Below are 24,659 nucleotides of genomic sequence, written 5' to 3'. Positions count from 1 at the left end.
TCGGCAGGCGGACTCTCAACCAGTGCGCCACCAGGGAAGCCCCCATTTCTATTTTTAATGCAATATTTAACATATAAATTCCCATACAGTCATAGGTTTATTTTTGGATTATATTATTTTGAATCAATTACTGCAATGGAACTGATTGTGTCTCCCCTGAGCCCTCCCCATTTATATGTTGAAACTCTAATCCTACTGTGATGGTATTTGGAGGAGGGATCTGTGGGAAGTAATTAGGTCATGAGGGTGGAACCCCCATGAATGGAATTAATGCCCTTAGAAGAGGCCAGAGAGCTAGCTAGCCTTCTTTCTGTAGGCAGTGTGCAAACCTGAAGAGGGTCCTCACCAGAACCTGACTATGCTGGAGCCCTGATCTTGGAGTTCCAGTTTCCAGAATTACAAGAAATGAATGTTAGTTATTTAAACCACCCCAGTCTATGGTAATTTTTTATAGCACCCCAAACTAAGACAGTTACTTTGTTTACTCCTAGGTCATATTTTATTCTTTTAATTTCTCCTGACTTTTATTTATTTTTTTTAATCTCTGGTGTGACAAATCTCATTGTTCTTTTCTTAAAATCCATGCTTTTTTTTCCCCCCCTAATTTCTCCCTTCCAGAAGAACTTTGGAAGCTGGAGGTCAAGATGCATAAACTGTATCATTTAGTTTTATTTTAATTACGTTTGATTTATAAAAAGAACTATTTTAAAAATACCGAGTCTTCCCAAGCAGAATATAGGAGTCCCATGCAGAATCCATTTTTCATGTGGATTTCTTTTTATTAAATGTCCCTGTTTATTTTGTGTTAATTCCTATATATTTTAAAGCTTAAATTGCTATTGTAATTTTCCATCACTTTTAATTGGGCATTACTGTTATTTTGGAAGCTGTTGATTTTTTTATGTTGATTTTGTGTTTATCCTCCTGAGTATATTTGTTGTTATTTTCTTCCTTATTGTATTACCTAGGATATTTAGCATAATGCTATGAAGTTGTTTATTTGTGATCATCTTTGAGTTGTTTTTGATATTTGAATGTTTTCACCATTAAGGATCGTTCTTCTGGATTTTTATTCACTGTGCCTTATTAAATTAAAGAAGTTTCATTCTTTTCCTATACTCTTACATTCTGGTAGTATGCAGCAGTAAAGAAGATTTTAAAATTTAGTTTATTTCACTGGTTAGAAAGACTATAGTTTTAATTTTAATTAATTAAATTATTTATTTTTAGAGAATATACCTAACTCCCTAGGTCTTCTATCATCAAACTCAAACTCTTCCTTCTAAATGTATCACAAATAAGTCCTTTCAACCCTCCCAGAGTGGGAAAAATTCCATTCTACTGTCCTGTAGAAACTTGTATATAATTCTTACAGATGTATCTTATATATAATTCTTATATATATTTAGTATAATAGTTACAAATCTATTAGGAGTCATGTGTTCCAATAATTATATATCCAATAACTACATATACGTAGTTAAAGCTGGATATGCAACTTTTTATGTTTAATTATTTAGCACCACTTCTTGCCTCACAAAGACTGGTATAAGTTGTGCTATGTAAAGCCAAAAAGAGTTTCTTGGGGAATTTCCTGGTGGTCTAGTGGTTAGGACTTTGTGCTTTCACTGCAAGGGCCCGGATTCAATCCCTGGTCAGGGAACTAAGATCCCACAACCTGGGTGGCGTGGCCAAAAAAAAAAAAAGTTTCTTGGAAGACTCAGGGTTCTTGAACATTCTATAGCTTCTTTGTTTTCTTGCATGCTCCTCCAGTGCTGTTATTCTATATGTCTTCTATATGTCTATACCTGTTTCCTTAAAGTTAAAAAAAAGTTTAGGGCTTCCCTGGTGGCGCAGTGGTTGAGAGTCCGCCTGCCGATGCAGGGGACACGGGTTTCTGCCCCGGTCTGGGAAGATCCCACATGCCGCGGAGCGGCTGGGCCCGTGAGCCATGGCTGCTGAGCCTGCGCGTCTGGAGCCTGTGCTCCGCGACAGGAGAGGCCGCAACAGTGAGACCCGCGTACTGCAAAAAAAAACAAAAACAAACAAAAAAGTTTAAACAAACATATCTGTTTGCTCTATCATTAGTGTGAATACAGTGATCTTGAAGCTTACCTCTCCCTTACACAATGTAGAGAATTTACATTTCTGTGACTCCCTTTCCCAAAACCTATGTACTTTCATGTCTTATGCATCTAAGTCACATACTAAGTGTTAATAAAGAATTTTTGAATTTTTGCTTTGGGCTTTTAAATTTTGGCTTCCTAGTACACTCTCAGAGTTTTATCATAGTTTAGTAGCAGAAAATATAGTATTACTTCCTAGAGCATAAATGTTAACTTCTTTATGCAAGACATGGCATCAGAATTTTATCTATACATCTGATGGTGTTTTTGATAACTTCTAAAGTAAAACTGTAGAAAAACAAAAGGGTTGATACACTAAATAAATGTTTTTATAATGACAGGTACAAAAAACATCAAAATATAAAAAATGGTACATTTTCTTAAAATCCAGAACATTGTAGACTCGTTAAGCATTAAAATGGTTTATTTATGCATCATTCTTTACTTCCTTTAGTTCATTAGTTGGAGAAAATTTTAATAAACTCCATTTCTATATAAAATCTTGTTTATTTTTGAGACACGAAACTTTTGCTTTCCTCCCCACATGTTGTTTGTTAATTACATCATTTAAAACTATTTAAAGAGGGCCTGTGACTCTTTCTCATAGAACTATAAAAAGTTCATAATGTAGAAATTGATATTTCTAATGGATTTTAGAAATCATCCAGTGTATCTCATCTAACACATCTTTTCATATTGTTGCATTTATCAGTAATAACTTTTTATCACAATGTAATGAATACTATATTTCCAATTAATTTTTATTATAGGTGGTATTTATATATTTAATCTTTTATTATGAAAATTTTAAACATGAAATATAGATAAATATATGTTTCATTAATTACCATTAGTGGATCATTTTATATCACTGTGTGTCATATATACTAGACATTTATTTGTCTTAATCCATCATTCAAGGCTCATCATTTTCTTGGCTGGCTAATTTAAAAAATTCTTATCCCTTTTCTCTACTTCTCATGACAAGACCCTCTAATATGTTTCTATATTGTTGTCAATTCGACCTGTCAGTCCCTGGCTTAAAATATTCCATAACTCCAAATTGTCTTAAATATAAAAAGCCCTCCCTGACTTGTCCCTGTTTCCGTGTCTGGTTTCATCTCTTCGCACCCTAACACATAGTCTATAGATTAGTTGTCAGGAACTAAACTGTAATTTCACCGTCACCTGCTCTCTCACTGCTGAAATTTTTCACGTGCTATTTTCTCTGTCTCTAATGCCTTTTACATCTCCATTCTCTTCACCTGCATAATTTCTACTTGACCTTCAAAGTTTTTCTCAGGTAATTTACCCTGGGGGATGTTTTAAAAAATGTACCTCAAACCCAAGACTACATTAATTCCCTTTTTTGTGTGCTTTTACAGGATCCTACATGAAACTTTATCAAATTTCTCATTACCATGCATTATAATTTTATGTTAGCTTGCATTCCTCCCCCATCAGACTGACAGCAGGGATCCTTCAGCTGATTAACTACCACTCCTCACCACACACCAACATACTAAAGTTATATATTATCAACTTTATTATATAAAGTTGTATATTTACTTGAGTGTGTGTTTGTGTGTGTATAGGTTTCTCTCTCGAAGGTCATAATCTTCCTAAAGAACTTCTCTTATGTCACTTTCTCCTTTTTCTTTGGTAATATGTAGCTCAGTGTTGAACTGTACCAATAGTAAGGGCCAGGTTTTAAAACTCAGTGTTGAGCAGCGGAATGACCTGAGAGAAGTAGGTTCAAATCACAGATCTGTCAGTAGTAACTAACTGTTTCAACTTGCAGATCCCATTTAAACTCTATGAGTTTTATTTTCCACATCCATCAATTGGTATAATGTCATTTGCTTCATAAGAGCCTTTGTCAATTTAACTGAATTAATGTTTATAAAACATTCAGTGCTATGTAGGTCACATTTATCTAACTTGGATTATGTGAACTTCAAACTGTTCGGATATAGATACATTAATATTCTTACTTTATGCATAAAACTTGAAGTGCTGCAAATCTTTTTTGTGGCTGGTGTATTGTTGGTTGTTGTTCTTGTTACATGATAACATAGTTTTAACTGGTAAAAAGTAATATCTAATGTTCTTTGTTAGCATCCTGTAAGCCTAGTAGTTCCTCAGTATATTTTTGTAAATATTACTCTTATAATTTAAAACTTTATTTACATAATAATTTCATCCAGATGTTCATAATTAATGTTATATCATTAGTGCTGACAAAAGCATCTAAAATAAGAAACTTTGGAATTAACAGAAATTTAATCAGAATTTAGAGAAAAAAATAAGAAAAAGGCCAAACCACCACAAAGAAAAATTTTAATTTAGGACATAATATTCCTTAATGTTAAAGGTAATGCTAGAAAATTTTATGAAAAGTCATAAGACATGTACCTTTAAGTTTGCAAAAATGAACCTATATTCAAGTACAAATCATGGGAAGGTTGAAAAAAAATGTTTGTAATATGACTGCAAAATTGATGCTGCCATAATGAGCCTCTAAGCAATCTTATATTTTGTGTTAGGGCACAAAGCTCTTGATAACTGAAAAAAAGGAAAAGGAAAAATTTGCTTATCGATTTTTTTAAGTAGTGAATGCATGTTTCAAAGCAAAAAATATACTTCTTGCAAATTTATGTACTCCAGGAAGATATTTCCCCTACTTTTATATTTATTACTATTAGGAAATGTCTTGAACTGAGTTTTGATTTTATGCAAACAACATAACTTTTTCATGCCTGAGCCATTTCCAGAATGCAGTAGACATTTAGTGCTATATAGCTAATGTAGTTATTCCTAAATTCCAGGAGAAAAATGTGGTACTGAATTTTTTTTATCTTGTTTTACGTCAAAACTTCGGTTCCCTATGAGCCCCTTCTGAACTCGTAACCTGGTGTGAATAGCGTCATTTCTGAGGAAACGTTTTAGATGCCTGCGTCGCGTTCAAGTCCCCTCCTGCCCCTTGCGGCTCTAAGCCAGCCTCAGCCCTGAAGTTAGAGCAGGCTGCCAGGTGCTGAGACATCCCACCCCCAGCAGTCAGTCCTCTCCTCTGCCACATCTATCATTTCTCTCATGGGACGCGAGGAAGACATGCGTAGCCAGCTCCCCCAGTGTCTCTTGGTCCAGTTCTTTTCTGGAAGGGATAATTGCTTGGGGTTGCAAGTGGAAAACACACAAAACCTCTCATCATTGCTTAAACATTAGGTGCCAACATCATCACCTTGTGAAGTCATTTTTGAAGCAATAGTCTGTTATCAGAGATTCAAAGGTAGATCGTTCTAATGACCCAGTTTTTCACCATTTAAGTATTTTTTATCTTTTAATAAAAGTCCAGCTTTTTAATAAGAAAAGGAACATAGACTATACTATTCAAATCTCTTATTCTATATGACAAGAGATATATAACTTATCCTTTCATGCCTTTTATGGCTGTGTTTTGTACTGCCTGTTACTTAGATATCTGTAGGAAAAGAGCATAGCTAAAATCTTGCCAAATGCATTTATTCAAAGAAAGAAACAGTCATGTTATTTGACTCATTCATACAGCCAAACCACGGAGAGCATGCCTAAAGACTGCTTGATATCAGAGGGCTGACAGTTCTTGAGTAGTAAGTATGTATTCTCATTTGTGAAATATTCTGTTGGTCTTTGAAATCGTCAAAAAACGGCTGTAGCTCGAGTATACTGGGAACATAAGAGAACAGGGTGAGTTATTACATTTTAGATGTATACATGTAGTAAAAATCAGTTGCAGAGCCAGATGGAGTGCAGTATAGTTTTCAGGTTCTATTGATAGAAAAGTGCATAAATTTCCAAGACAGTCGAATACCACTACTTATATTTCCTTTTTAAAAAAATGCATTGCTAAAATAGCACATTAGCATTATAAGCGCCAATTTTCTTCCTTAAAGATATGCTACCCATCTGTTTCTCCTATATCTCTAAAGAGGAATTGCTTCTGAAAGTGTAGATATACTTTTCACATATCAGGGAAGATTTAATGAAGTATATGAGAGTGTAAAACTGCAGCAAATATATGAATTTTTGAGTTACAACATAAATTTTTGCCTGAAATATGACAATATATGAGTAATGGCAAACTCACTGCTTTAACCAGCCTCACGTCCCTAGGTTCATTGAGTTCTAAACCACATGCTAACTAGTCACATCTGAGTATTAGACACAAAGTGAATTCTATTTTAAAAATTACTGTTTGAGTCCCACCGTAACCCCATTGCACTGAGATGAACCCACAAAAGGGTAGTTCATTTGACTGCTGAAGGCTGTGTTTGTTTTTATTTCCTACACCAGATGGCGCTCGTACATTTTTAATTGACTTTAATCTTTTTTTTGTTTTGTTTTAAATTTTTCCCCACATCTCTCCTTTCCAGGAAGATTTTGCTTGAAAGATTAAAGTCCATATATGTTTTCTGTCATGTAAAATTTAGTTGAAGGCCTTCATGTATTGATTAAAACTCAGAGGCCATTTTCACTGTTTTTTTTTTTTTTTTGCTTCATTGGACAATACTGTTAAAGAATATTGAATATCACAGGAGTAACTGATAAGAGTACCTGCATTAGTGACCTGAGGGAGATGTCCAAAAGTCACTAATTTAGAAGTGCAATTCATTTAGAAATTGCTCTAATTTTCAAAGTGATTTTAGCCTGGATTTTGTTCTCCTGTCTTGTTAGTATAAAAAGAAATACACTAGGAGCTGGGAATTTCATTTATCCATCATCCGTAAGAGAGCCCTGTCTATGTGCAAATGAGTTTTATGTGAAGCCCCATGGGTGCCTGAAATTACTCCTCTTACAAACATTCTCTTATTCTGCCTCATTCTCACATTTCAAGATGTGTGTCACTTTATTCTGCTTAAACCACCAAACAGATAATAGCATAAAATTCGGCTTCTTATTATAGGAACAGCAGCCATTGCAGCTTCCTGTTTTAAAAATTTTTTTTCTCTTCCTCTCTCTTTCTCTCTCTCTCTGAATTTATTAGAGTTAATTTTTACTTGGGAGAGTTGTGGCATGCTATAATGAATCTTTTCCATACCCTCTGGCTTTATTTTAACATAACCTTTGCAAGTGGGCCTTAAGCCCTTACAGTAGTTGTTTTTTGTTTTTATTTTTTTCTGGAAATTAGTTTATCAACCACCTCTGAGACTTCACAAAGTTTAAACAGAGGTTCCCCACCACCAATAATAGTAAGAGAGAAACACATATTCCTGCAATGTATATTGTAGAAAACTGACAACATTTTAAATTGAAGGAAACTTTTGCTTACTTTTGCAATCCAAAAGTGGTGGGAAATTTTGCAATCCAAAAGTGGTGGGAAAATACAAAAAAAAATTAAATTTACAGAAAAGAGTCAATAATCACATCCTTTACAATCAGGTTAAATGTGAGAGTGAAGAGATAGCTGTGTTTTTCAAAAAAAATCCTATTTCCCCTTGCTAAAACAAATTGTTCTTCTCATTATAATGAGTCCCTTATCTAGCTCAAGAAATTCATTTAGAAGCTCACATTGTCCCCTGTTAATAGTTGAGGGGATTATTGACCAAAATGCGTTGATCGACTTTGCTATGCTATGCTAATAGTAGCACCTAGAAAGCAATAATGGGCTTAGCACCCAGACTCCTGGAGAGTTTTGATCCTGTCTTTTCAGGAGTCTATATTATTTTTTGGAAATATTCCCACATAAGCCACCAAAAAGTGTTTTCTTTGGAACAGTTTCTGTCTTGGCAACTCTTTCCTGATGCATTGAAACTTTAATCAGAATCAAATTTTTTAAAAATTGTAATTTAAAAGCTTGTTGAAAATTTAGCAAGATTAAAGAAACATATTGGGCCATTTTTTCCAACTGCCATAACATTAAGGTTTTACATTAGTCAATCCCCCGCTCATCTGAGGAGCTGGGTCTCCTCCAACTCAATATAGATTTATCCACATAGCAGAGTTTTCTTGAGAGATAATGAAACAGAGCAGGACCCTGTGAGGCCCTCCTGGTTACCAGTCCTTTCCGTGGTGGTGCCTTTCTTGTTTGTAGAAAATAGGCTTCATTCAGCCTCCTTCACTTTCCCTGAATTCCAAAGGGCAGATTCAAGCAATTGCTTATCAAGAAAGGAAGGGAATGGAGAAACAAAGGAACAGCAGTCAAGAAACAAGAGTGAAGCCCTGGGGCAGGGTCCTGGTTCCTCCTCAAAGAATATTCATAACAATACCTTTGAGTTCTTCTCCAGGAACTAGGAGCCCCACTTTCATGGTCCCGCAGAATCTTCAGAGTTGGTTTTTGGACATGAGTCTGCCTTCTCCCAGTTTATGGACCTCCTGAATAGAACAGCCTTTTCTTTCCTACTGACACTCATCACTCGAGTAATGACTTTTAAGCAGGGAGCAGACAAACCATACGATAAGGGAGCTTACAAGATTGCCTAGCCCAGGGCCTTCCCTGGTGGCACAGTGGTTGAGAGTCCGCCTGCCGATGCAAGGGACACGGGTTTGTGCCCCGGTCCCGGGAAGATCCCACATGCCGCGGAGCGGCTGGGCCCGTGAGCCATGGCCGCGGAGCCTGTGCTCCGCAACGGGAGAGGCCTACCGCAAAAAAAAAAAATTTGTCTAGCCCAATATTTACTAGTAAAGAAACTGCAGTAGTGTCTAGTTAAAGGACTTCTTCCATGTTTGTGGCAGAACCAGCATTCCGGAGAGGCTAGGTACTGGCTTCTATGACAGGGTTCTTTCTCACATGAAATTATTTGAATGATAATTTTGCCCCAAATTCTCCAATAGCTGTCCATTTCCTTCACAGGGAAAGCCAGTTTTTCCATTTGCCTTCATAGATCTTATGGTCCTATGTCATCTGACATCTCCTCATTCCATTGCCTATCACCTTATCCCCCATCCCTCCATCCCCACCAAATGCATTAAAATCACCCTGTTCCAACCATGCTGGACTCTTTACTATACCCCCAAAACAAAAACTACAGTTGCAAGGTTGGGATAATATTACCCCAGATAGCTGCATGACTAAATTTCTTTAAGTCTTTGTTTAAATTTCACCCTCTTGATGAAACGTCCTCTGATCACCCTATTTAAAATTAGTCTCACCCTTGTATCACTATGGACTCTTCTCCTTCTCCCTGTAATTTTGTATTTATTAACTCATAGCATATTGTATAATTTATGTATATTTTGCAGGACTTTCTTGGTGAGCCAAGATGGAGATAAGGGTAAACACTCACAGTTAGCCAATTAAAATAGATATAAATAATATTCCTAAATTTACATCAGTAGAACGCTTTCCTTATTGAAATATGAAGAGATATCATTGTCCTTAGACCTAACTTATTTTTAAAATTCAATAGTCATTCTATAGAAAAATATTTGGAAATGTCTAAGGATTGCTGACTGAAAAAAAAACACACAACCTGAAAGTTGCAAGTTAAGTTTTGTTTGGAGACCTTACTGAAGACTGTAGCCTAGGAGCCAACCTCTCAGATACCTCCAAGGAACTGCTCCGAAGATGTAAGGGAGGAGCCAGGATACATAAGAGTATTTTGCTATAAAAAATCATGTAGGGCTTCCCTGGTGGTGCAGTGGTTGAGAGTCCGCCTGCCGATGCAGGGGACACGGCTTTGTGCCCCTGTCCGGGAAGATCCCACATGCCGCGGAGCAGCTGGGCCCGTGAGCCATGGCCGCTGGGCCTGCGCGTCCGGAGCCTGTGCTCTGCGTCGGGAGAGGCCACAGCAGTGAGAGGCCCGCGTACCGCAAAAAAAAAAAAAGACAGGGCCCTTGTCTCCCCGTCTCTGGGACCGTAGGAGCTTAAGTTTGATAGAACAATTAGTAAACACAGGAAGCTTAATCACATTAACCTACCTCCCTGTTAACATCCTCCAATGTTGTTACATTGGCTCATCCCAGCATTTAAAATCCTTCCACCTTTTGTTTCAGAGAGCTTAGTTTGGTTACTGTCTCCTCTTCCAATGGTCTTGACCTCTACTGAGATAGTTTTGAATAATTTTTACACCAGAGAAGTCTGGTGTAATTTTCTTTGGCAGAAGGAAGAAGCTGAAATCAGGCCACCCAGAAGCTAAGTATTCTATGTGATCGATCGGAGAGTATATTTGGGTTTTCCTGGTTGGTCTTGAGTTGGAAGCAGGAGGAAAAATTAGAGAAGATGACAATCATTGACCAAATTTTTTTTTTTTACCTTTTTGCCTATTGCTACAGAGGTGTCATTTGACTTTCTGGACTAGTTGCTGCAGAGGTTGTGAGTCAGAGTTCTCTTGTCATTTATGGTCTGCCCGATGTCTGTTTGTATATTCAGTTTCTCACAAGAACACTGATGTTACTGACTAATGTAAGAGATTCCAGCATTAGAATCAGGAAAAGAGGAAGTGTGTGTTATACATGTGTATTCCTTTTCTTCTACTCATCCTATAGAATATGAAGGAGGATCCCAGGTGAGAGGAAGGAAAGTTGTAACACTGAGGAACTACTTGGATCTTTGTTACAGCAGCCCAAGCTAAGACAGTGCCTTTCATCAGATTTTCTTGGGAATCCACTAAGCACACAGCAACAATCTTTTCTTGTCAGACCCTCCTGTTCATTTCCCCATAGTTGTTCAGCTTCCTCTCCAAAGATTCTGCTTATATGTTTACCCTTCCTTTATGCTATTAAAAAATTTTTTTTTGTTTTATATTGGAGTATAGTTGATTTACAATACTGTGTTAGTTTCCATGATACAGCAAAGTGATGTAGTTATACATGTATCTATTCTTTTTCAGATTCTTTTCCCATATAGGTTATTACACAGTACTGAGTAGAGTTTCCTGTGCTATATAATAGGTCTCTGTTGTTTATCTATTTTATATGTAGTAGTGTGTATATGTTAATCCCAACCTCCCAATTTAACCCCCCACTTTTCCTTCTGGTAACCATAAGTTTGTTTTCTAAGTCTGTGAGTCTGTTTTTGTTTTCTAAATAAGTTGATTTGTATCATTTTTTAGATTCCACATATAAGTGATATCATATGATATTGATCTTTCTCTAACTTACTTCACTTAGTCTAATAATCTCTAGGTCCATCCATGTTGCTGCAAATGGCATTATTTCTTTCTTTTTTGTGGCTGAGTAGTATTCCATTTTATATATGTATCACATCTTCTTTATCCATTAATCTGGTGATGGATATTTAGGTTTCTTCCATGTCTTGGTTATTGTAAATAGTGCTGCAGCATTGGGGTGCATGTATCTTTTCAAATTATGGTTTTCTCTTGATATATGCCCAGAAGTTGGATTGCTGGATCACATATTGGCTCTATTTTTAGTTTTTTAAGGAACCTCCACACTGTTCTCCATAGGGGCTGTACCAATCTACATTCCTACCAACAGTGTAGGAGGGATCCCTTTTCCCCACACCCCCTGCAGCATTTATTATTTGTAGATTTTTTGATGATGGCCATACTGACTGGTGTGAGGTCATACTTAACTGTAGTTTTGATTTGCATTTCTCTAATAATTAGTGATGTTGAGCATCCTTTCATGTGCCTCCTGACCATCTGTATGTCTTCCTTGGAGAAATGTCTATTTAGATCTTCCACCCATTTTTTGATTGGGTTGTTTGTTTGCTTTTTGATATTGAGCTGCATGTGCTGTTTGTAGATTTTGGAGATTAATCCCTTGTCAGTTGCTTTGCAGAATGCACCTTAAAAGCAAGATTAAGATGGGATGAAATGACTATGAATCTCCAGATCAAAATTTGTCTGAAGCCACACCTACTTCTGGGCTTTTGTTTACATAAATTAATTATTTATTATATTTGTTTATATTTGTTTGTTTATTTAAAGACACCTGATATTTGTCATTGTTGTTTATAATCAGAGAGCCTAAACTGATAGGATTCTTTAAGGATTAAAGATAAATCTATAAAGCCTAATATAAAATGGCCAGTTTACGTATGGGGGCTATAACTCTCAATGTGGTAGATTCTCTCTATAATTTTAGTGTCAAGGGAAAGAACTAAGACAGAGGTTATATCCCCATTAATACAAGCATTTACGAAATGTAGTTTGGGAAGCATGTACTTTAAATAAGAGTTTATTTGAGGCCACATAAAAATGAACTAGGAGGATTGACCTCACTTTGACATTAAGTTAGAAAGAACATTCTAGAAAATATGTTGAATGAAACATTTTGAATGAACAAATTTGTGTAACTGAGAAGTGAGGAAAGTAAATAATATTTTCACCTTATACATTTAAGTATCAGGATAAATATTAACCAGTAGAACAGGTGAGGGGAAATGGCCCTAATATTAATTAAAATTGACAGTCTTATTGAATTACCAAATACTTTCTATCAAAATAATATTCAATTTACTAGCACTTTTAACACAAAGAAAGTGTTATCAGCATTCTAGGGTTATCACCTAAATTGAAAATCAAAACTTTAATTCATGTGTTACACACTCATCACTCAGATGTCCACCAGTCAATCCCTGACTTCGTTCTTTATATAATTTACACAAAGCAGGTGTAAATGTAAGGGGGATGGCTTTCTTTATTAAACTGAATTTCTAAGCAGGTTCTACCTTTAAAAGTGTATATGGCATTAGGTTTGCATGGTTTCATGGCATCCAAATAATTAGTTGGTTTAATTAAGTCAGTGAGAAAGAAAAAGACTATTAGCTCTTCCTCAGTTGGTCCAAACAAATGGTTTATGAAAGTAGAAAAAATAAAGGAATTTATGATTTGTGATCTGTTCTGTGGAAAGGATCTATGAGTGTTTGCTAGGTTTTTAGCTATTAGAGTCAGAAATTCCATTTGCTCTCTTGAATCTTTTTCTATCACAGTCATAGGCCTCCTTTACCACAGTTCATGGATCCTGTTTTGTCTATTATTTAGAAAGATAATTTTCAAAAATTAAATCATCTGATCCAAGCAGTAGAATTAAAAAGAACTTCAGGAATGCCTTGGTGAGCCTGTAATTTGATGAGCTGCCCTAAGATCTATTTTATAGCTTAAAGTTCACATAAAGGAACCTACAATTGTACATATAAAACTGCTCTTCTAGGAACTCTTCAAGGTTGTGAAGCTACACAGTCAAAATAATAGAGTTGGAACCTTCTCTCTTTAGATCTCATGTTTTAATCTATCATCTTTTTTTTCTTCCCACTGATGAGTATTTTTTAAATTGTATCAAGCTTTAACATACTGGTTAAGTGTTCAATTGTGTCTTCCTAAAATCTGTACGTTGAAGTCCTAACTACTAGTACCTCAGAATGTGACCTTAGTTGGAAATAGGGTCATTATAGATATTATTAGTTAAGACAGGATGAGGTCATTGGGACTGACATATATACACTACTATGTATAAAATAGATAACTAATGAGAACCTACTGTATAGCACAGGGAACTCTACTCAGTGCTCTGTGGTGACCTAAGTGGGAAGGAAATCTAAAAAAGAGTGGGTATATGTATACGTATAACTGATTCACTTTGCTGTACAGCAAGAAACTAACACAACATTGTAAAGCAACTATACTGCAATAAAAATTAAATAAAAAATGACAATAAAAAATAAATATCAATTAAAGAAAAGATAGGATGAGGTCATAGTGGAGTGGGTGGGGTCCTAATCCAATATAATAGGTTATTTATAATAAGGGGAAATTTGAACACAGAGTCAGGCACACATAGAAGATGATGTTAAGACACAGCTACACTTCCACAGGGAGAAGACAGCCATCTACAAGCCAAAGAGAGGAGTGGACTAGAGCCTTTCCTCACAGCCCTCCAACTCTTCTGACACCTTGATTTTGGGCTTCTAGTCTCTAAAACTGAGAGACAATACATTTCTGTTAAGACACCTAGTTTGAGGTACTTTCTTATGACAACCCTAGCAAACTAATACAATCACCAAAAAGGAAATCTTCAAAGAGGGAGGTTAACTAAGAATGGGCTTCTCACCCCAGTAAGAAGTCTGACATTAAGATGGTGGCTTTTATCATGTACTGTCCAGAAAGGGAATAAAAAGGAAATGGTACAAATAATGAAGTGTGTTTGAAAAATATTTGTTTCTTAAATCCCCACTGATTTATTCCTAGGGGTTCTTTTTCAGTATATAGATAATGTGTCGATTCCTTAAAATGCTTTGAGCTCTTTAGAGGAGCAAAGACAGATGAATATTATTACAATCTACTTATCACAATTAATGGTTATGATTAGAATGGTTAAGGCAGTTCTGAGTGATTCAGATCCACCTTCTATATTTTCCCCCCAATTTTGTCTATTTTTTTCTTAACCACTGCTCTACAAAAAGTTGAAATGGCTTTTTTTGCAACTAGATTGACTTTAAAGGAAACAGTTAATAGCAAATAGCCGAGAGTGGAGAACAAGTTAGAGAATAACTGTGCAGTCCAGTGAGATAGGCAAGAGCAGGAGTAGGGTGACCTGAGGTGTAACTTCTTGGATGCCTGGACGAGGAAACTTGAGAAGAGGCCTGGGGTCAAGGCTCTGTGGTGAGGTTAAGACTTTCTGACCTGGCAAGAGTAAACAGATGAGTGTCATGGGGACTCATTGCCCAGATCAACGAATAGGGTTGGAAAATTGCTTCAGGGCTGGCTTCTAGGGGTTGGCAGCTAGTAATTATTTGGAGCTTACATTTCTATGCATGTTTTCCTTCTTTTACAGCAAAATACGAAGGCAGCACAAACAAGTTTCTTAAATGTGAATGCCTCCTCCACATGAGCAGGGGGCAAAGGTTAACAATGGTGGTCTTCAGAGTACTCCTCTTTTCAGTTTTCTATATATAACCTCTGCTCACTTTTGTTTTAACATTTTGCAGAACTCGTCTCAGATACTGAGCTTTTTCTCTGACACATGCCCCCATTTTCTGTGAGCGAACATTGGAGACATAGCTTTCTTTGTTCCTATACTAAGGCTATAACTTTGATACAAAATAAATGGTTTTCTGAACCTCTGTAGAATGTTCATGGTGAAAATAATATTATCCTGATTAATTGAAAAGTTCACCGAGACCCAGAAAAATACAGTTATTAGGCAATGGTGACATTTGGGCTGATCGTTGAACTTACTGTTAGACACTGCTCAGCCCTCAGTTGTCAGTAATGGCTGGCAAAATTGGAAAGAAGGTTTCCATAGTTTGTCTTCAAAATAACACCGTTTTCCTTCTTGACTTTCTGCTCTGTTTTCCTTCTTGAGACTATTGTCTTGTTCTCAACTTGTGACATGGCAATCACTCCTAAGCTTTTAGTATTAAATTTGGTGCTTGCTGACTAGGACTTACTGACGATGGCACACCACCCAGGGCCAGTGCACTGGGAAAGACAACTTGTTACTGATAGTATTAAAGATACAACAGGATCGCTACTCTGTAGGCGACACTGTTCTGAAATCCCTCAAATTACATCTAGGCTTTGAATATTTTTGCTTAAAAAGTCATCACTGAATATTATTTAACCCAGAGGTTCCTATCCCATGTTTAAGGGTTCAGTTCTTTCCCATCAAGGTCCTGAACTTGGCTTAACAAACATGTCTAGGTTGAGAATTTGACCATCTTCAGAGCTCTGTTAAACTGCTCTGATTAAGTCATGAGCCTGTTCCTCAGTTTTCTTTGCCCTCCAGCTGCAGGAGATACGATTTATATGCTGCTAGGCAGGCCCACTGACTTCCGTCTTCAGCCTTTAATTGATAGTTAATCATTTTCAGCCCTACATTGTCTCTCTCCAAAGCATCAGTTGTCTCCAGCAACAATCATTCATTTCCATTATTGTTAGTATTACTGTGTCCTCCATAGTTTTCAAAGGACTGATTTATAGATTTCTAATATAAAAAAATAGTATTTCCTCCTACAAGTCTAACTTCCAGTTCACCAACAGAGTGTTTTTATAATTACACAGCCATTTTGTGTCTGCAGCTACTGTTACTTACAAACTCTGATGGAGTACACATTTCCAGCTGTAGTGTGGCTCACAAAGGTCTTCACACTTGTATAATCCCCTCCCCTTGAGTGTGGGATAAACCTACTGATTGCTTCTGGTGAACAGAATATGGCAAGACGATGGCATGTCCCGGTCATTATTCAGTTCAGAAGACTGTGACTTTTGTCTTGCTGGCATTCTCTCCTGCCTTCTTTCTTGCTTGCTCTGATGCCACTGCTTGTCATGCGTTATTCTATGGAGAGGTCCTCATGACACAGACTGAGAAAGGATTCCAGCCAACAATTTATAAGGAACTGAGACCTCAGTTCAATAGGCCGTGAGGAACTACTCCTGCCAGCGAGCATGTGAGTGAGCTAGGAAGCAGATCCTTTCCAGTCGAGCTTTGAGATGACTGCAGACTTCTAAGAGACTCAGAAACTGAGGATCCAGCTAAGCTGTGCCCAAATTCTTGACTCACAAAAATGATGAGATAATAAATGTTGTTTAAGCCACTAAATTTTCTGGTAGTTGGTTGTAGAGCAACATGTATGTAACACACCAGCCTTGTCATGACTAATTGTTGTAGGCAGCCTACAAAGGTGGCCCCAGATGATCCCTGCCTTCTATGATTCACAGCCTTGTGTAGCTCCAAACTGCACTATACCAGGATTGCTCTCTAAGACCCGTAGCGTGTGGCAGAAATGTTGAGTGTGTTACTTTTGAGATGAGGCTCATAGAAGAATGTGGCTTTGGTCTTGAGCTCTCACTGTCTCCCTTGGATATTTGCTCTGTGGGAAGCCAGATGCCATTTAATGAGGCAGCCCCTTGGGTAGGCCTATGTGGCGAGGAGCTGAGTTCTCTACCCAATATCCAATGAGGAACTGAGGCCTGCCGACATCCATGTGAGAAAGCTTGGGAACAGATCCTTCAGACTCACTGGAGCCTGAGATGAATGAAGTCCTGCCTGACAGCTTGACTGCCACCTCCTGAGACACCCTAATGTAGAACCACATAGCTGAGGTGCTTGTGGATCCCTAACTCAGGATTTCTGTGAGGCAATGAATGTCGTTATAAACTGACAAATTCTGAGTAACTTTGGTACACAGCAGTTGATAACGAATACAGTAATCCACCACCATAATTCAATTCTAGTGTCTACTTATTTTGGCTACTCCTGAACTGAGCCCTTGATGGAAATGAGAATGCCGGAAGTTTACTGGAGAGAGCTATCAGGACATCCACTTGTCCTGAAAGGGAAGAGAAACAGGAGGGAACAAAAGGGAAAATTTGGCCTGTGGTACAATCGTAAGAAAGCTTCAGATGAATCAGTAGAGCATGCTGAAACTGGGATGGCCATTCAGAGTTACCAACAATTTGAGCCAGAGGTCAAGTCTTTATGTACCTGCATCTACTAGTAGTTGGAGGTAGGCTGCACTGGGATGAGTGTATGAATCTTAGCTGAGCAAGTACCCAGAGGACTGACTTCTGAGATTTATCAACCACCGACCCCCCTGAGGACGGCACACTACAGCAAACACAGCGTTCAGTGCGAACATAATTGATCTCAAAGGAAAAACCCATAATAGTCATATAAAACAAAAATTAAATAATAGGTTTCAATGCAACTTCTCTGAATCAGGAGACTTGAAGATATGTATTTAAAGGACAAAAAAGAGGAAAATTTATCCAGAGTAGTAGAAACTAAGACATAGGCTAGCAAATTAAGAAAATAATGAGACTTTTCTTAATCATCTATGTAAATTTGAAGGCTTCATTAAAAAAGGATACTTTCTCAGGAATATATAATTTTTATAAACTGACCCTAGATGAAAAAGAACATCCACACTGAACAATTTCAAAAAAGAAAGTTTTAGAACAGTCCCTTTACCTAAACCAAAGCAGAATATATGGAGAATGTCATAGAGAAAATTTACCAACATTTAGGGAACAGATAATGCCAATGATTTTGAAACTCTCCTAGATTATCAAAAAAGAAGAAAAATTCCTGATTCTTTCTATTATGTGAGGATAAAATCAACACAAAACATGATGTTTTCACAAAAATTAAAACTATATTTTACTTATGAATATTAAAGATGTTAAATAAAATATTATCAGCATCCAGAAGCAGATTAAAGGAATAATATAGTTTTATTTTTATTTTTATTTTTTTTTTGCGGTACGGGGGCCTCTCACTGCTGTGGCGTCTCCCGCTGCGGAGCACAGGTTCCGGACGCGCAGGCCCAGTGGCCATGGCCCACGGGACCAGCCGCTCCACGGCACGTGGGACCCTCCCGGACCGGGGCACGAACCCGCGTCCCCTGAATCGGCAGGCGGACTCTCAACCACTGCGCCACCAGGGAGGCCCAGGAATAATATAGTTTTAAGCATGGGTATTATTTTGGAAATGCAAGGGTAACACAAAATTAGAAAATATAGTTTATTATATTAATATATTTAAGGAGAAAAGTCATATGTTTAACTATCAAATAAAATAGTTAAAAAAATAAGTCATGTTGCCAATACAGTAGACAAGATGCTCTCATTCTGAAATTTGAATACAAATACACTTTTAATTTGATTAAACCAAAAGTTAAACTAACATTAATTAGTAATCTCTATACACTTTGTACTGTATCAATTTTTCCATATATGGTACTTAATATTTACAATAAAAATGTTAATCATTTCTTTTCCTGTATCTTCAGCAGTTGAAGACATTATCCATATTCTTAGAAGTGGTAGAGCAAAAAATTGTAAGAAAAAATGCAGAAATCATATCAAATTTGGGAGCTGTTTTTTTTTTTATAAGGCATATGACCAATATATTTACAGGAAAAGATAATTTGAAAAGTTCTATGACCATTCATAGAATGGCCAATTATATGGCCATTCTTTCCTCTGGTGGATTTTGGGCATGTCTCCAGCCATAGAGTAAGGGTGAACCAGTGAGGTGGTGTTATAAGGTGTGAAGGAATGCTCGTGGGTATTTCTTTCTGCACAAGCTGCTCCATTTAACAGAGCCCCACTTTAAAATCAGATCTGTCAGCTAGATACTCATACACAGAATAACAACTTGAAATAATATGTTATGGTATTGCAGAGCTGTTATAAGAGCCCCTAAGAATATTTCATGTGCACTGACCTCTCAAATAGCTTAGACTCTTATCAATTTTTTTTCTTCCTTATTTCACATCTCTTCCAGTGATACATATGGATAAACGGATTTCCTTTTGGTGGTAAGAATTAATGGCAAAGGTAGAAGAAGGAAATATAATAGGTTATATTATTGTCTAAAGCTTTGACAGTATATTTATTATTATATATTTTTAAATTATATTTCATTCAGTAGCATCCAGTTCCTTTAGATGTGTGAATATCTACAAACATAAGGTATTTTGCTACCTATAATGCTTATGCACTTTCAAGATGTCACTTATAATTTTAATAAATTTAACTTGAAAATTATTTATAACTTAGAGTAAAAATGTTAAATATATTTTTCCTCTTTTATTAAAAAAGCAATAAAACAATGTAGCGTACAAAGGGAAAAATCTGAAATCTTGGTTGTTTACAGCTTAGCATTCCACTGGAGTTTTATTAAATGGATAAAATAGAAACTAAGTCATAAAATATAACCATTACTGGCTTAAAATAATGGATTCTAGTTCAGTTTGAGTCTTTTCCCCTTTCTTACTGCTTTAGAGTTTCAAGGAAATATAGATGTATTATGAGGTTTGACCTAAGAATATTTTTAACTCCATTCCACAGGGGAGAGTACTAGATATCTGCGTTGTATTTCTAAGGGTCCACGAGTGGGTGGCATTGCATGAAACCACGGAAGTGGTCATAACTTATTTTTTTGTGAATTTTTATTTTTTTTATACAGCGGGTTCTTATTAGTCATCCATTTTATACACATCAGTGTATACATGTCAATACCAATCGCCCAATTCATCACACCCCCACCCCTGCCCCTTGGTGTCCATACGTTTGTTCTCTACATCTGTGTCTCTATTTCTGCCTTGCAAACTGGTTCATCTGCACCATTTTTCTCGGTTCCACATGTATGCATTAATATACGATACTTGTTTTTCTCTTTCTGACTTACTTCACTCTGTATGACAGTCTCTAGATCCATCCATGTTTCTACAAATGACCCAATTTCATTCCTTTTTATGGCTGAGTAATATTCCATTGTGTTTATGTACCACATCTTCTTTATCCATGTTTTTGTCAATGGGCATTTAGGTTGCTTCCATGACCTGGCTATTGTAAATAGTGCTGCAGTGTGCTCCCCAATGGTCATAACTTCTTAGAAATAAATAATTAAGGACTAACTGTATAACTGATCTCTTTTCATTTTGTGAAACCTTGCTTATACCAAAGGATGCTTCCTGGTATTTTTGTTGACTTATTTGTACAGTTACTGTAGTCTAGGGCAGTATGTCATAGAAGGAACCACATGGCTGCAAAACCTCCTTTTAATCAGCTTGCAGAATTTGCCCTTAAGTAAAATCAAAAAATAAATGATTAATGAGAAACGTCACTCAAACCTTCCATAATTATTTTTATAGACTGATATTTATGCCTGAATCATATGTGTAATCTAAGTTTCATGCTGATTAGTAGTTCTTTGATATTTTTCTTAGTTATTCATATTTTTTTTATAAATATTCTTTCATTCCTAGCACTCACAGTTCCATATGTCTCAGTGACAAACTAATTTTTTTATCAATATTCCAGCTTTTTTCTGGAAAAAAGAACTATGGATAGGAACTAGCAGGCTTCTTTGGGGGAGGGGAGACCCATAATTGTGTGAAGAGGAATTTGCTTTCTCTAAATCTATCGCCTTGACATACATATAATTTATTTTCCAGAAGATTGCCTCTATCTACTTTATTCTACAAGGACATTTTATAGTAGGATACTGTTATCCCAAATCCCTCAGCCTACAAATTAAATATGCATGCAACAGAAACTCTGGGAGAATTGTAAAGATTTATAGGTATAAATATGTTTTAACATCTTAAAAGGTTTTTAAAAAAAATAAACCCTGTAAAACACTCATTTGATTATTTTTAAGGAAAAAACAGAACTTTTTACAACTTTAAAAATTATATTGAATAGGAAAAAAGCCAAGGAGATTTAAAATCTACCATTTAAAAAATGAAAAACATGATGCCTAGAGCAATTCAGTGACTGTCCCAATCTTATAGAAAATTAGATTCCATTTAGGAGACTGGTGATACACCCTGCTTCCAAGCATTCACTGATGTGAGTTGATATATGTAAGGGTTTTGATAATTTTTTAAGAACAGAAATGGGAAAAGAGGGAAACCAATTTTGTGGAGGAAGGAGAACATAGGTGCACAGATGCTGAGAATGAGCAAAGGATAAATGAAAATAAAGAGACTGGTTGTCCCTGCCTCTAAAAGAGATTGGTATTGAGCTCCCATGGGAAGAGAGGTTAAATTTTGAAACAGCATAGCTGCACGCTCAAGAAGGTTACAGATGCAGAGAAGAGGGTTGTTTTAACTGAAAAATAAAAATACATGTGTGTACATGAGAAAACTTTTCTGAAATCCCAGAAATTACTGAGGATACAGTGGGAGAATGATGTTGAGTTTGGATATCATGTAGGACCATGCCAACAATCTAATGAGATTCAAATGTTGATGTTATTTGTACCCCCAAATGGGTGAAGCTAAAGACATTCATGTTATTTTTCTACAAAACAAAAAATGAATCTTAAAATTTCCAAAACTAAGGAAAATTAATATTGGCCTAAAATAAATAACACATATTTTCCTCTTCTTTCCTCTTTTATAGAGTTCTGTGACTAGGGCTTAGGCCTGAACACACAGATGATCACTATATGTTGTGAAATTTCTGCTTTGTTGTGCTTCACCTAAACTTTTTCACCCTTCATTTTTCACTCTTCCTGTTCCATCTTCCATTTCTAAAACACTTCTTTGACGTTTGTAGGCAATACACAAACATACTTACACTTACATAAAAGAGAAGGTGGGCTCCATGATGACAAAGGAGACATGATGGTCTCCTTTGCACATAGCTCCATCACAGGTGCTAGAACAGAGCATGGTACTTAGTAGTACTGAATACGTACTTGCTGAACAAATGAATGGAATAAAAACTACTACAAAGAAATAACAAATTCTCCTGAAAATTTTACATAGTGTATTGTCTCTGAAATTAAAAAAAAATATTGAATACATTTCTCTTCATAAAATTTAATGATTGTGTACAGCCTTGTGCCTAGAAGGTATTTAACAAAATGCTAAATTAATACATTTTCCACAGTATTTCAAGCTATAATTTTCTGCTGGATAAGGACAGTGTGATAAAGGAAATTAAATCAGTAATCAATAACTTTATACTTAAAAATAATTAAAGCCCAGGACCAGATGGCTTCACAGGTGAATTCTACAGACCATTTAAAGAATTATCAATCTTTCTCAAACTCTATCAAAAAATAGAAAAGGGAACATTTATAAACACTGAGATCAGCATCACCCTGATATCAAAGGACAGAAAAAGATACCACAAGAAAAGTTCAGGTGAATATACCTGATGAACATGGATGCAGATATCTTCAACAAAGTATTAGTAAACCAAATTTAAGAGCACATTAAGAGGCTCATATAGCATGACCAAGTGTGATTTATCCCTCGGGTGCAAGAATGGTTCAGCATGTGCAAATCAATTAATATACCACATTAACAGAATGAAGAATTAAAATCACATTATCTCAATAGATGCAGGAAAACTATTTCACAAAATTCAACACCTTATCATGATAAAAACTCAGCAAATTTAGGTACAGAAGGAATTCGTTGCACTACAATACAGGCTATGTAGGAAACAGCCACATCTAACATCATATTCAATGGTGAAAAACTGAAAACTTTGTCTTTGAGATCTGGAACAAGGCAAGGATGCTCACTCTTTCTACTTCTATTCAAACATTGTATTGGAAGTCCTAGCCAGAGCAATTAGTCAAAGAAAGAATTTAAAAGGCATTCAAATTGAAAAGAAAGAAGTAAAATTATCTGTTTGCAGAATATATATATATATATATATATGAAAAGTCAACAAAATGAAGTGACAACCTACAGAATGGGAAAATAATATTTGCAAAGCATATGTCTCGAAGGGTTTACTATCCAAAACATATAAAGAACTCATACAACTGACAATAAATAAATAAATGCCTTGATTTTAAAAAAGGGGCAAAGGAACCAAGTACACAGTTCTCCAAAGAAGACATGCAAATGGCCAACAGATAAATGAAAAAAACTCAATATCACTAATCATCAGGGAAATGCAAATGAAACTGCAATGAGATATCACCTCACACTTGGTAGAATAGCTTTTATTTAAAAAAAAAGATAAATGTTATCTCACCAAGAAGATGTGGACAAAATGGAACTCTCGTATACTGTTAGTGGGTATATAAATTGGTTAAGCCAATATGGAAAGCAATGTGGACGTTCCTCAAAAAACTAAAAATAGAACTACCATATGATTCAGCAATACCACTTTTTGGTGTGTATGCAAAGGAATTTAAATCAGGATCTTGTAGAGATATCTGTACTCTCATATTCATTACAACATTATTTACAATAACCAAGACATGGAAGCAACCTAAAAATCCACCATCAGGAGGAGTCGCTAAAGAAAATGTGGTATACGCATACAATGAAATATTATTCAGCTTCAAAAAAAAGAAGGAAATCTTATCATTCACCATAATACAGATGAACCTAGAAGACATCCTAAGTGAAATAAGCCAGGCATAGAAGGGCAAATATGATGTGGTACCACTTATATGAGCAATTTAAAATAGTAAAACTCATAGAAGCAGAGAGCGGAATGGTGGTTGCCAGAGGCTAGAGGAAGCAGAAAGCAGGGAAGTATTAGTCAAAAAATACAAAGTTTCTGTTACATGAGACAAATAAGTCCTAGAGATCTGTACAGCATAGTGCCTATAGTTAATAATACTGTGTTGTATACTAAAAATTTTGCTATGAGACTAGATCTCATGTTTGTTCTTATCACAAATAGTAATAATAGTAAGACAGGAGAAAGCTTTCAGTGGTAATGAATAGGCTTATAGATTAGATTGTGGTGATAATTTCATACCTGTCTACTTACCTCCAAACTCATCAAGTTGTATACTTAATTATTTTACAGCTTTTTGTGTGTCAAGGGAAAAAATATTATGTCAGCATGGAAACAGTATAAGATTTTGAGTCAAATAGAGCCAGGTTCAAATTTTTACCAGTAGTCTGATCATAGGCAAATTATTAGCTTTGCGAATTCTCTATTTTTCTTTTGCAAAAAGGGAAAAATATTATCTTGCTCGTGGTGGTGATGTTAGAATTAGATTGTTATACGTATATATTGAATTATTGCATAGAACAGAATCTGGTACCAATTAGTGCAATTGTTCTTTCTATCTGCTTTAAGTTAAGGATTAATGTAGGTCACTGGCACGTTGCTTCTGTTTGTCATTTAAAGATGGGGAAGTCAGGGGGGGCATAGC

This window comes from Phocoena sinus, chromosome 6 (assembly GCF_008692025.1).
Source record: "Phocoena sinus isolate mPhoSin1 chromosome 6, mPhoSin1.pri, whole genome shotgun sequence".
Classification (NCBI taxonomy): Eukaryota; Metazoa; Chordata; class Mammalia; order Artiodactyla; family Phocoenidae; genus Phocoena; species Phocoena sinus.
The sequence above is the reverse complement of the archived record's forward strand: the minus strand, read 5'-3'. Positions refer to the sequence as shown.